Source organism: Miscanthus floridulus, chromosome 17 (genome assembly GCF_019320115.1).
Source record: "Miscanthus floridulus cultivar M001 chromosome 17, ASM1932011v1, whole genome shotgun sequence".
NCBI lineage: Eukaryota > Viridiplantae > Streptophyta > Magnoliopsida > Poales > Poaceae > Miscanthus > Miscanthus floridulus.
In genome coordinates, this window is record NC_089596.1 from 52,048,038 (window position 1) to 52,062,282 (window position 14,245).

Here is a 14,245-nt window from a genome sequence, read left to right on the forward strand (position 1 = left end):
GGTTTGCGCCAAACATGCCATCGGCTCAGAAACTGTTTTGGACGCACCCGATGGTACTCCTCGGGGACGAGGCTCAAGTGCAAGCTCGTTTTGGTCCATTTAGAGATAGAGCTAATCTTGACGCAGATAGGTGCACGGTTTGCGCCGAACGTATTATAGGCTCGGAAATCATTTTGGACGCACTCGATGAAACTCCAAGGTGACGTGGGTCATGTCAAATCTTGTTTCGGTCCGTTTCAAGATGGTATTAGTGTCGGTGCAAGACAGGGGCACGGTTTGCGCCAAACATACCATAGGCTCCGAAATCATTTTGCACACACCTGATGGTACTCCTAGGAGACGAGGCTCAAGTGCAAGCTTGTTTCGGTCTATTTAGAGATAGTGCTAATCTTGACGCAAGATAGGTGCCAGCTTGCGCCGAACATACCATAGGCTCAGAAATTATTTCAGACGCACCTGATGGTACACCTAGGTGACAAGGCTCAAGTGGAAGCTCATTCTCTGTCCATTTGGAGATAGTGCTAAACTTGACCCAAGATAGGTGCATGGTTTGCATTGAACGTACCATAGGCTCGGAAATCATTTTGGACGCACCTGATGGTACTCCTAGGTGACGTGGATCATGTGGAATCTCATTTCGGTGCATTAGGAGACGGTGTTAGTGTCGGTGCAAGATAAGTGCACGGTTTGTGCCAAATGTACCATAGGCTCAGGGATCATTTTGGACACACCCAATGGTACTCCTAATTGACGAGGCTAAAGTGCAAGCTAGTTTCGGTCCGTTTAGAGATAGTGCTAATCTAGACGTAGATAGGTGCACGGTTTGCGCTAAACATACCATAGGCTTAGAAACCTTTTTGGGTGCACCCGATGGTACTCGTAGGAGACGAGACTCAAGTGCAAGATCGTTTTGGTGCATTTAGAGATAGTCCTAATCTTGATGCACAATAGGTACGTTTGTGCCGAAAGTACCATAGGCTCAGAAATTATTTTAGACGCACCTGATGGTACTCCTAGGTGACAAGGCTCAAGTGGAAGCTTGTTCTCAGTCCATTTGGAGATAGTGCTAACCTTGACACAAGATAGGTGCACGGTTTGCGCCAAACGTACCATAGGCTCATAACCCATTTTGGACACACCCGATGGTACTCCTAGGTGACGAGGCTCAAGTGCAAGCTCATTTCGGTCTATTTAGAGATAGTGCTAATCAGGACGCAAGATAGGTGCATGGTTTGAGCCGAATATCCCATAGGCTCGGGAATCATTTTAGACGCACCTAATGGTACTCCTGGGTGACGAGGCTCAAGTGGAAGCTCGTTCTCAGTCTGTTTGGAGATAGAGCTAACCTTGATGTAAGTTAGGTGCATGGTTTGTGTCATTTTGGACACACCTGATGGTACTCCTAGGTGACGTGGATACTGTGGAATCTTGATTTCGTGCGTTTGGAGACGGTGTTAGGGTCGGTGCAAGACAAGTGCCCGGTTTGCGCCAAACATACCATAGGCTCCGAAACTGTTTTGGACGCACCCGATGGTACTCCTAGGTGACGAGGATCAAGTGTAGGCTCGTTTCGGTCTATTTAGAGATAGTGCTAATCTTGATGTAAGATAGGTGCACGGTTTGTGCTGAACGTACGATAGGCTCGGAAATTGTTTTGGACACACCTGATGGTACTCCTTGGTGACGAGGCTCAAGTGGAAGCTCATTCTTTGTCCATTTGGAAATAGTGCTAACCTTGACGCAAGATAGGTGCATGGTTTGCGCCGAAGATACCATAGGCTCGGAAATCATTTTAGACACACCTGATGGTACTCCTAGGTGACGAGGCTCAAGTGGAAGCTCATTCTCAGTCCGTTTGGAGATAGTGCTAACCTTGACGTAAGTTAGGTGCACGGTTTGTGCCGAACATACCATAGGCTCAGAAATCGTTTTGGATGCACCTGATGGTACACCTAGGTGACGTGGGTCCAGTGGAATCTCAATTCGGTTCGTTTGGATATGGTGTTAGTGTCGGTGCAAGATAGGTGCATGGTTTGCGCCAAACGTACCATAGGCTCAAAAACCATTTTGGACTCACCCAATGGTACTCCTAGGTGATGAGGCTCAAGTGTAGGCTCGTTTTGGTCTATTTAGAGATAGTGCTAATCTTGATGTAAGATAGGTGCACGGTTTGCGCCGAACGTACCATAGGCTCGGAAATTGTTTTGGACACACCTGATGGTACTCCTTGGTGACGAGGCTCAAGTGGAAGCTCGTTCTCAGTCCGTTTGGCAATAGTGCTAACCTTGACGTAAGTTAGGTTCATGGTTTGTGCCGAACGTACCATAGGCTCAGAAATAATTTTGGACGCGCCCGATGCAACCCCTAGGTGATGTGGGTCATGTCGAATCTCGTTTTGGTCCGTTTGGAGATGGTGTTAGTGTCGGTGCAAGACAGGTGCACGGTTTGCACCAAACATACCATAGCCTCCGAAATCGTTTTGGACGCACCTGATGGTACTCCTAGGTGACGTGGGTCATGTGGAATTTCAATTCGGTGCGTTTGAAGACGGTGTTAGTGTCAGTGCAAGATAGGTGCACGGTTTGCGCCAAACGTACCATAGGCTCAGAGATCGTTTTGGACACACCTGATGGTACTCCTAGGTGACGAGGCTCATGTGCAAGCTCGTTTTGGTCCATTTAGAGATAGAGCTAATCTTTACGCAGATAGGTGCACGGTTTTGCGCTGAACGTACTATAGGCTCGGAAATCATTTTGGACGCACCCAATGCAACTCCTAGGTGACGTGGGTCATGTCGAATCTCGTTTTGGTCCGTTTGGAGATGGTGTTAGTGTCGGTGCAAGATATGTCCACGGTTTGCGCCAAACATACTATAGGCTCCAAAACCATTTTGGACGCATCCGATGGTACTCCTAGGAGACGAGGCTCAAGTGCAAGCTTGTTTCGGTGTGGTTAGAGATAGTGCTAATCTTGACGCAAGATAGGTGCACAGTTTGCGCCGAACGTACCATAGGCTCAGAAATTATTTTAGACCCACCTGATGGCACTCCTAGGTGACAAGGCTCAAGTGGAAGCTCATTCTTAGTCCGTTTGGAGATAGTGCTAACCTTGATGCAAGATAGGTGCACGGTTTGCGCCGAACGTACCATAGGCTTAGAAATCATTTTGGATGCACCTAATGGTACTCCTAGGTGACGTGGGTCCAGTGGAATCTTGATTCCGTGCATTTGGAGACGGTGTTAGTGTCGGTGCAAGATAGGTGCACGGTTTGCGTCAAATGTACCATAGGCTCAGAGATCGTTTTGGACACACCCGATGGCACTCCTAGGTGACAAGGCTCAAGTGCAAGCTAGTTTTGGTCCGTTTAGAGATAGTGCTAATCTTGATGTAGATAGGTGCACGATTTGCGCCAAACTTACCCTAGGCTCAGAAACCTTTTTGGACGCACACGATGGTACTCGTAGGAGACGAGGCTCAAGTGCAAGCTTGTTTCAGTGCATTTAGAGATAGTGCTAATCTTGACGCAAGATAGGTGCACAGTTTGCGTCGAACGTACCATAGGCTCAGAAAATTATTTCAGACACACCTGATGGTACTCCTAGGTGACAAGGCTCAAGTGGAAGCTCATTCTTAGTCCATTTGGAGATAGTGCTAACCTTGACGCAAGATAGGTGCATGGTTTGCGCCGAAGATACCATAGGCTCGGAAATCATTTTGGACACACCTGATGGTACTCCTAGGTGACGAGGCTCAAGTGGAAGCTTGTTCTCAGTCTGTTTGGAGATAGTGCTAACCTTGACGTAAGTTAGGTGCATGGTTTGTGCCGAATGTACCATAGGCTCAGAAATCGTTCTGGACGCACCTGATGGTACTCCTAGGTGACGTTTGTCCTGTGGAATCTCAATTCGGTGCATTTGGATACGGTGTTAGTGTCAGTGCAAGATAGGTGCATGGTTTGCGCCAAACATACCATAGGCTCAGAAACCATTTTGGAGTCACCCGATGGTACTCCTAGGTGATGAGGCTCAAGTGTAGGCTCGTTTCGGTCTATTTAGAGATAGTGCTAATCTTGATGTAAGATAGGTGCACAGTTTGCGTCGAACGTACTATAGGCTCAGAAATTGTTTTGGACACACCTGATGGTACTCCTTGGTGACGAGGCTCAAGTGGAAGCTCGTTCTTAGATCGTTTGGTGATAGTGCTAACCTTGACATAAGTTAGGTTCACGGTTTGTGCCAAACGTACCATAGGCTCAGAAATCATTTTGGACGCACCCGATCCAACCCCTAGGTGACGTGGGTCATGTCGAATCTCGTTTTGGTCCGTTTGGAGATGGTGTTAGTGTCGGTGCAAGACAGGTGCATGGTTTGCACCAAACATACCATAGGCTCCGAAACCATTTTGGACGCACCTGATGGTACTCCTAGGTGACGTGGGTCATGTGGAATTTCAATTCGGTGCGTTTGAAGACAGTGTTAGTGTCAGTGCAAGATAGGTGCACGGTTTGCGCCAAACGTACCATAGGCTCAGAGATCATTTTGGACACACCTGATGGTACTCCTAGGTGACGAGGCTCATGTGCAAGCTTGTTTTGGTCCATTTAGAGATAGAGCTAATCTTTACGTAGATAGGTGCACGGTTTTGCGCTGAACGTACTATAGGCTCAGAAATCATTTTGGACGCACCCAATGCAACTCCTAGGTGACGTGGGTCATGTCGAATCTCATTTTGGTCCGTTTGGAGATGGTGTTAGTGTCGGTGCAAGATATGTGCACGGTTTGCGCCAAACATACCATAGGCTCCAAAACTGTTTTGGACGCACCCGATGGTACTCCTAGGAGACGAGGCTCAAGTGCAAGCTTGTTTCGGTGTGGTTAGAGATAGTGCTAATCTTGACGCAAGATAGGTGCACAGTTTGCGCCGAACGTACCATAGGCTCAGAAATTATTTTAGACCCACCTGATGGCACTCCTAGGTGACAAGGCTCAAGTGGAAGCTCGTTCTCAGTCCGTTTGGAGATAGTGCTAACCTTGACGCAAGATAGGTGCACGGTTTGCGCCGAACGTACCATAGGCTCAGAAATCATTTTGGACGCACCTGATGGTACTCCTAGGTGATGTGGGTCCTGTGGAATCTCGATTCCGTGCATTTGGAGACGGTGTTAGTGTCGGTGCAAGATAGGTGCACGGTTTGCGTCAAATGTACCATAGGCTTAGAGATCGTTTTGGACACACCCGATGGCACTCCAAGGTGTTGAGGCTCAAGTGCAAGCTAGTTTTGGTCTGTTTAGAGATAGTGCTAATCTTGATGTAGATAGGTGCACGATTTGCGCCAAACATACCCTAGGCTCAGAAACCTTTTTGGACGCACACGATGGTACTCGTAGGAGACGAGGCTCAAGTGCAAGCTTGTTTCGGTGCATTTAGAGATAGTGCTAATCTTGACGCAAGATAGGTGCACAGTTTGCGTCGAACGACCCATAGGCTCAGAAAATTATTTCAGACACACCTGATGGTACTCCTAGGTGACAAGGCTCAAGTGGAAGCTCATTCTTAGTCCATTTGGAGATAGTGCTAACCTTGACGCAAGATAGGTGCATGGTTTGCGCCGAAGATACCATAGGCTCGGAAATCATTTTGGACACACCTGATGGTACTCCTAGGTGACGAGGCTCAAGTGGAAGCTCGTTCTCAGTCCGTTTGGAGATAGTGCTAACATTGACGTAAGTTAGGTGCACAGTTTGTGCCGAACGTACCATAGGCTCAGAAATCGTTCTGGACACACCTGATGGTACTCCTAGGTGACGTGGGTCCAGTGGAATCTCAATTCGGTGCATTTGGATACGGTGTTAGTGTCGGTGCAAGATAGGTGCATGGTTTGCGCCAAACATACCATAGGCTCAGAAACCATTTTGGACTCACCCGATGGTACTCCTAGGTGACGAGGCTCAAGTGTAGGCTCGTTTCGGTCTATTTAGAGATAGTGCTAATCTTGATGTAAGATAGGTGCACGGTTTGCGTCGAACGTACCATAGGCTCAGAAATTGTTTTGGACACACCTGATGGTACTCCTTGGTGACGAGGCTCAAGTGGAAGCTCGTTCTTAGATCGTTTGGGGATAGTGCTAACCTTGACATAAGTTAGGTTCATGGTTTGTGCCGAACGTACCATAGGCTCGGAAATCATTTTGGACGCACCCGATGCAACCCCTAGGTGACGTGGGTCATGTCGAATCTCGTTTTGGTCCGTTTGGAGATGGTGTTAGTGTCGGTGCAAGACAAGTGCACGGTTTGCACCAAACATACCATAGGCTCCGAAACCATTTTGGACGCACCTGATGGTACTCCTAGGTGACATGGGTCATGTGGAATTTCAATTCGGTGCGTTTGAAGACGGTGTTAGCGTCGGTGCAAGATAGGTGCACGGTTTGCGCCAAACGTACCATAGGCTCAGAGATCATTTTGGACACACCTGATGGTACTCCTAGGTGACGAGGCTCATGTGCAAGCTCGTTTTGGTCCATTTAGAGATAGAGCTAATCTTTACGCAGATAGGTGCACGGTTTTGCGCTAAACGTACTATAGGCTCGGAAATCATTTTGGATGCACCCAATGCAACTCCTAGGTGACGTGGGTCATGTCGAATCTCGTTTTGGTCCATTTGGAGATGGTGTTAGTGTCGGTGCAAGATATGTGCATGGTTTGCGCCAAACATACCATAGGCACCAAAACCGTTTTGGACGCACCCGATGGTACTCCTAGGAGACTAGGCTCAAGTGCAAGCTTGTTTCAGTGTGGTTAGATATAGTGCTAATCTTGACGCAAGATAGGTGCACAGTTTGCGCCGAACGTCCCATAGGCTCAGAAATTATTTTAGACCCACCTGATGGCACTCCTAGGTGACAAGGCTCAAGTGGAAGCTCGTTCTCAGTCCGTTTGGAGATAGTGCTAACCTTGACGCAAGATAGGTGCACGGTTTGCGCCGAACGTACCATAGGCTCAGAAATCATTTTGGACGCACCTGATGGTACTCATAGGTGACGTGGGTCCTGTGGAATCTCGATTCCGTGCATTTGGAGACGGTGTTAGTGTCGGTGCAAGATAGGTGCACGGTTTGCGTCAAATGTACCATAGGCTCAGAGATCGTTTTGGACACACCCGATGGCACTCCTAGGTGATGAGGCTCAAGTGCAAGCTAGTTTTGGTCCGTTTAGAGATAGTGCTAATCTTGATGTAGATAGGTGCACGATTTGCGCCAAACATACCCTAGGCTCAGAAACCTTTTTGGACGCACACAATGGTACTCGTAGGAGACGAGGCTCAAGTGCAAGCTTGTTTCGGTGCATTTAGAGATAGTGCTAATCTTGACGCAAGATAGGTGCACAGTTTGCGTCGAACGTCCCATAGGCTCAGAAAATTATTTCAGACACACCTGATGGTACTCCTAGGTGACAAGGCTCAAGTGGAAGCTCATTCTTAGTCCATTTGGAGATAGTGCTAACCTTGACGCAAGATAGGTGCATGGTTTGCGCCGAAGATGCCATAGGCTCGGAAATCATTTTGGACACACCTGATGGTACTCCTAGGTGACGAGGCACAAGTGGAAGCTCGTTCTCAGTCCGTTTGGAGATAGTGCTAACCTTGACGTAAGTTAGGTGCACGGTTTGTGCTGAACATACCATAGGCTCAGAAATCGTTCTGGACGCACCTGATGGTACTCCTAGGTGACGTGGGTCCAGTGGAATCTCAATTCGGTGCATTTGGATACGGTGTTAGTGTCGGTGCAAGATAGGTGCATGGTTTGCGCCAACATACCATAGGCTCAGAAACCATTTTGGACTCACCCGATGGTACTCCTAGGTGACGAGGCTCAAGTGTAGGCTCGTTTCGGTCTATTTAGAGATAGTGCTAATCTTGATGTAAGATAGGTGCACGGTTTGCGTCGAACGTACCATAGGCTCAGAAATTGTTTTGGACACACCTGATGGTACTCCTTGGTGACGAGGCTCAAGTGGAAGCTCGTTCTTAGATCGTTTGGTGAGAGTGCTAACCTTGACATAAGTTAGGTTCACGGTTTGTGCCGAACGTACCATAGGCTCGGAAATCATTTTGGACGCACCCGATGCAACCCCTAGGTGACGTGGGTCATGTCGAATCTCATTTTGGTCCATTTGGAGATGGTGTTAGTGTCGGTGCAAGACAGGTGCACGGTTTGCACCAAACATACCATAGGCTCCGAGACCGTTTTGGACGCACCTGATGGTACTCCTAGGTGACGTGGGTCATGTGGAATTTCAATTCAGTGTGTTTGAAGACAGTGTTAGTGTCGGTGCAAGATAGGTGCACGGTTTGCGCCAAACGTACCATAGGCTCAGAGATCATTTTGGACACACCTGATGGTACTCCTAGGTGATGAGGCTCATGTGCAAGCTCATTTTGGTCTGTTTAGAGATAGAGCTAATCTTTACGCAGATAGGTGCACGGTTTTGCGCTGAACGTACTATAGGCTCGGAAATCATTTTGGACGCACCCAATGCAACTCCTAGGTGACGTGGGTCATGTCGAATCTCGTTTTGGTCTGTTTGGAGATGGTGTTAGTGTCGGTGCAAGATATGTGCACGGTTTGCGCCAAACATACCATAGGCTCCAAAACTGTTTTGGACGCACCCGATGGTACTCCTAGGAGATGAGGCTCAAGTGCAAGCTTGTTTCGGTGTGGTTAGAGATAGTGCCAATCTTGACGCAAGATAGGTGCACAGTTTACGCCGAACGTACCATAGGCTCAGAAATTATTTTAGACCCACCTGATGGCACTCCTAGGTGACAAGGCTCAAGTGGAAGCTCGTTCTCAGTCTGTTTGGAGATAGTGCTAACCTTGACGCAAGATAGGTGCACGGTTTGCGCCGAACATACCATAGGCTCAGAAATCATTTTGGACGCACCTGATGGTACTCCTAGGTGACGTGGGTCCTGTGGAATCTCGATTCCGTGCATTTGGAGACGGTGTTAGTGTCGGTGCAAGATAGGTGCATGGTTTGCGTCAAATGTACCATAGGCTCAGAGATCGTTTTGGACACACCCGATGGCACTCCTAGGTGACGAGGCTCAAGTGCAAGCTAGTTTTGGTCCGTTTAGAGATAGTGCTAATCTTGATGTAGATAGGTGCACGATTTGCGCCAAACATACCCTAGGCTCAGAAACCTTTTTGGACGCACACGATGGTACTCGTAGGAGACGAGGCTCAAGTGCAAGCTTGTTTCGGTGCATTTAGAGATAGTGCTAATCTTGACGCAAGATAGGTGCACAGTTTGCGTCAAACGTCCCATAGGCTCAGAAAATTATTTCAGACACACCTGATGGTACTCCTAGGTGACAAGGCTCAAGTGGAAGCTCATTCTTAGTCCATTTGGAGATAGTGCTAACCTTGACGCAATATAGGTGCATGGTTTGCGCCGAAGATGCCATAGGCTCGGAAATCATTTTGGACACACCTGATGGTACTCCTAGGTGACGAGGCTCAAGTGGAAGCTCGTTCTCAGTCCGTTTGGAGATAGTGCTAACCTTGACGTAAGTTAGGTGCACGGTTTGTGCCGAACGTACCATAGGCTCAGAATCGTTCTGGACGCACCTGATGGTACTCCTAGGTGACGTGGGTCTAGTGGAATCTCAATTCGGTGCATTTGGATACGGTGTTAGTGTCGGTGCAAGATAGGTGCATGGTTTGCGCCAACATACCATAGGCTCAGAAACCATTTTGGACTCACCCGATGGTACTCCTAGGTGACGAGGCTCAAGTGTAGGCTTGTTTCGGTCTATTTAGAGATAGTGCTAATCTTGATGTAAGATAGGTGCACGGTTTGCGTCGAACGTACCATAGGCTCAGAAATTGTTTTGGACACACCTGATGGTACTCCTTGGTGACGAGGCTCAAGTGGAAGCTCGTTCTTAGATCGTTTGGTGAGAGTGCTAACCTTGACATAAGTTAGGTTCACGGTTTGTGCCGAACGTACCATAGGCTCGGAAATCATTTTGGACGCACCCGATGCAACCCCTAGGTGACGTGGGTCATGTCGAATCTCATTTTGGTCCATTTGGAGATGGTGTTAGTGTCGGTGCAAGACAGGTGCACGGTTTGCACCAAACATACCATAGGCTCCGAGACCGTTTTGGACGCACCTGATGGTACTCCTAGGTGACGTGGGTCATGTGGAATTTCAATTCAGTGTGTTTGAAGACAGTGTTAGTGTCGGTGCAAGATAGGTGCACGGTTTGCGCCAAACGTACCATAGGCTCAGAGATCATTTTGGACACACCTGATGGTACTCCTAGGTGATGAGGCTCATGTGCATGCTCATTTTGGTCCGTTTAGAGATAGAGCTAATCTTTACGCAGATAGGTGCACGGTTTTGCGCTGAACGTACTATAGGCTCGGAAATCATTTTGGACGCACCCAATGCAACTCCTAGGTGACGTGGGTCATGTCGAATCTCGTTTTGGTCTGTTTGGAGATGGTGTTAGTGTCGGTGCAAGATATGTGCACGGTTTGCGCCAAACATACCATAGGCTCCAAAACTGTTTTGGACGCACCCGATGGTACTCCTAGGAGATGAGGCTCAAGTGCAAGCTTGTTTCGGTGTGGTTAGAGATAGTGCCAATCTTGACGCAAGATAGGTGCACAGTTTACGCCGAACGTACCATAGGCTCAGAAATTATTTTAGACCCACCTGATGGCACTCCTAGGTGACAAGGCTCAAGTGGAAGCTCGTTCTCAGTCCGTTTGGAGATAGTGCTAACCTTGACGCAAGATAGGTGCACGGTTTGCGCCGAACATACCATAGGCTCAGAAATCATTTTGGACGCACCTGATGGTACTCCTAGGTGACGTGGGTCCTGTGGAATCTCGATTCCGTGCATTTGGAGACGGTGTTAGTGTCGGTGCAAGATAGGTGCATGGTTTGCGTCAAATGTACCATAGGCTCAGAGATCGTTTTGGACACACCCGATGGCACTCCTAGGTGACGAGGCTCAAGTGCAAGCTAGTTTTGGTCCGTTTAGAGATAGTGCTAATCTTGATGTAGATAGGTGCACGATTTGCGCCAAACATACCCTAGGCTCAGAAACCTTTTTGGACGCACACGATGGTACTCGTAGGAGACGAGGCTCAAGTGCAAGCTTGTTTCGGTGCATTTAGAGATAGTGCTAATCTTGACGCAAGATAGGTGCACAGTTTGCGTCAAACGTCCCATAGGCTCAGAAAATTATTTCAGACACACCTGATGGTACTCCTAGGTGACAAGGCTCAAGTGGAAGCTCATTCTTAGTCCATTTGGAGATAGTGCTAACCTTGACGCAATATAGGTGCATGGTTTGCGCCGAAGATGCCATAGGCTCGGAAATCATTTTGGACACACCTGATGGTACTCCTAGGTGACGAGGCTCAAGTGGAAGCTCGTTCTCAGTCCGTTTGGAGATAGTGCTAACCTTGACGTAAGTTAGGTGCACGGTTTGTGCCGAACGTACCATAGGCTCAGAATCGTTCTGGACGCACCTGATGGTACTCCTAGGTGACGTGGGTCTAGTGGAATCTCAATTCGGTGCATTTGGATACGGTGTTAGTGTCGGTGCAAGATAGGTGCATGGTTTGCGCCAAACATACCATAGGCTCAGAAACCATTTTGGACTCACCCGATGGTACTCCTAGGTGACGAGGCTCAAGTGTAGGCTTGTTTCGGTCTATTTAGAGATAGTGCTAATCTTGATGTAAGATAGGTGCACGGTTTGCGTCGAACGTACCATAGGCTCAGAAATTGTTTTGGACACACCTGATGGTACTCCTTGGTGACGAGGCTCAAGTGGAAGCTCGTTCTTAGATCGTTTGGTGATAGTGCTAACCTTGACGTAAGTTAGGTTCACGGTTTGTGCCGAACGTACCATAGGCTCGGAAATCATTTTGGACGCACCCGATGCAACCCCTAGGTGACGTGGGTCATGTCGAATCTCGTTTTGGTCCGTTTGGAGATGGTGCTAGTGTCGGTGCAAGACAGGTGCACGGTTTGCACCAAACATACCATAGGCTCTGAAACCGTTTTGGACGCACCTGATGGTACTCCTAGGTGACGTGGGTCATGTGGAATTTCAATTCGGTGCGTTTGAAGACGGTGTTAGTGTCGGTGCAAGATAGGTGCACGGTTTGCGCCAAACGTACCATAGGCTCAGAGATCATTTTGGACACACCTGATGGTACTCCTAGGTGACGAGGCTCATGTGCAAGCTCATTTTGGTCCGTTTAGAGATAGAGCTAATCTTTACGCAGATAGGTGCACGGTTTTGCGCTGAACGTACTATAGGCTCGGAAATCATTTTGGACGCACCCAATGCAACTCCTAGGTGACGTGGGTCATGTCGAATCTCGTTTTGGTCTGTTTGGAGATGGTGTTAGTGTCGGTGCAAGATATGTGCACGGTTTGCGCCAAACATACCATAGGCTCCAAAACCGTTTTGGACGCACCTGATGGTACTCCTAGGAGACTAGGCTCATGTGCAAGCTTGTTTTGGTGTGGTTAGATATAGTGCTAATCTTGACGCAAGATAGGTGCACAGTTTGCGCCGAACGTACCATAGGCTCAGAAATTATTTTAGACCCACCTGATGGCACTCTTAGGTGACAAGGCTCAAGTGGAAGCTCGTTCTCAGTCCGTTTGGAGATAGTGCTAACCTTGATGCAAGATAGGTGCACGGTTTGCGCCGAACGTACCATAGGCTCAGAAATCATTTTGGACGCACCTGATGGTACTCCTAGGTGACGTGGGTCCTGTGGAATCTCGATTCCGTGCATTTGGAGATGGTGTTAGTGTCGGTGCAAGATAGGTGCACGGTTTGCGTCAAATGTACCATAGGCTCAGAGATTGTTTTGGACACACCCGATGGCACTCCTAGGTGATGAGGCTCAAGTGCAAGCTAGTTTTGGTCCATTTAGAGATAGTGCTAATCTTGATGTAGATAGGTGCACGATTTGCGCCAAACATACCCTAGGCTCAGAAACCTTTTTGGACGCACATGATGGTACTCGTAGGAGACGAGGCTCAAGTGCAAGCTTGTTTCGGTGCATTTAGAGATAGTGCTAATCTTGACACAAGATAGGTGCACAGTTTGCGTCGAACGTCCCATAGGCTCAGAAAATTATTTCAGACACACCTGATGGTACTCCTAGGTGACAAGGCTCAAGTGGAAGCTCATTCTTAGTCCATTTGGAGATAGTGCTAACCTTGACGCAAGATAGGTGCATGGTTTGCGCCGAAGATGCCATAGGCTCGGAAATCATTTTGGACACACCTGATGGTACTCCTAGGTGACAAGGCTCAAGTGGAAGCTCGTTCTCAGTCCGTTTGGAGATAGTGCTAACCTTGACGTAAGTTAGGTGCACGGTTTGTGCCGAACGTACCATAGGCTCAGAAATCGTTTTGGTCCGTTTGGAGATGGTGTTAGTGTCGGTGCAAGACAGGTGCACGGTTTGCACCAAACATACCATAGGCTCCGAAACCGTTTTGGACGCACCTGATGGTACTCCTAGGTGACGTGGGTCATGTGGAATTTCAATTCAGTGTGTTTGAAGACGGTGTTTGATAGAGCTGGAGTACCCGATCTTTCGGTGAGTGGAGGATAACTACGATTTGGTGGGTGTCGACCCTCGCGATCCGACTACGACGAACAAGTCCGTGGCGCCTTAGCAATCGCTGAACCAACTCCCGATGGTTATTGACCTTGCTGGTGCGAGATCAACCTGATCACGAAGATCAATTCCTGCAGGCAATCGAAGAACAAGCAAGAATTTGAGGCGAGCAACCCTGAATATTACTCGAAGGTGGGGTTCTGAATTACACAAAGACGAAGCTTCGGAAGTAGCAATGGCTAACTTAAGCAAAACAAAACCCAAGCCAAAGAGGGGGCGCAACCCTTGGCTAAATAGGGGGAGGAGGGAGGAAGGAGGACGCCCAGCCTGCCCACAAGGCAGGGAATAGGCGCCCAAACAGCCACACACCATCTCCTTGATTCCCTCTCCTGATTTAGATGGTGCAGCACCTTCCTGGTTATTTCTTGACAAAACTAAAAACACATAGGTGGCGCAGCACCTAGACATTATTCTGGGCAGGTTCATCATGAGCATAGATGGCGCATGCACTTAGGAAACTTCTGGTCCTTCATTCTTCAAAATCATCACGAAGTTTAATTCACGTGCACGAGCTCTAG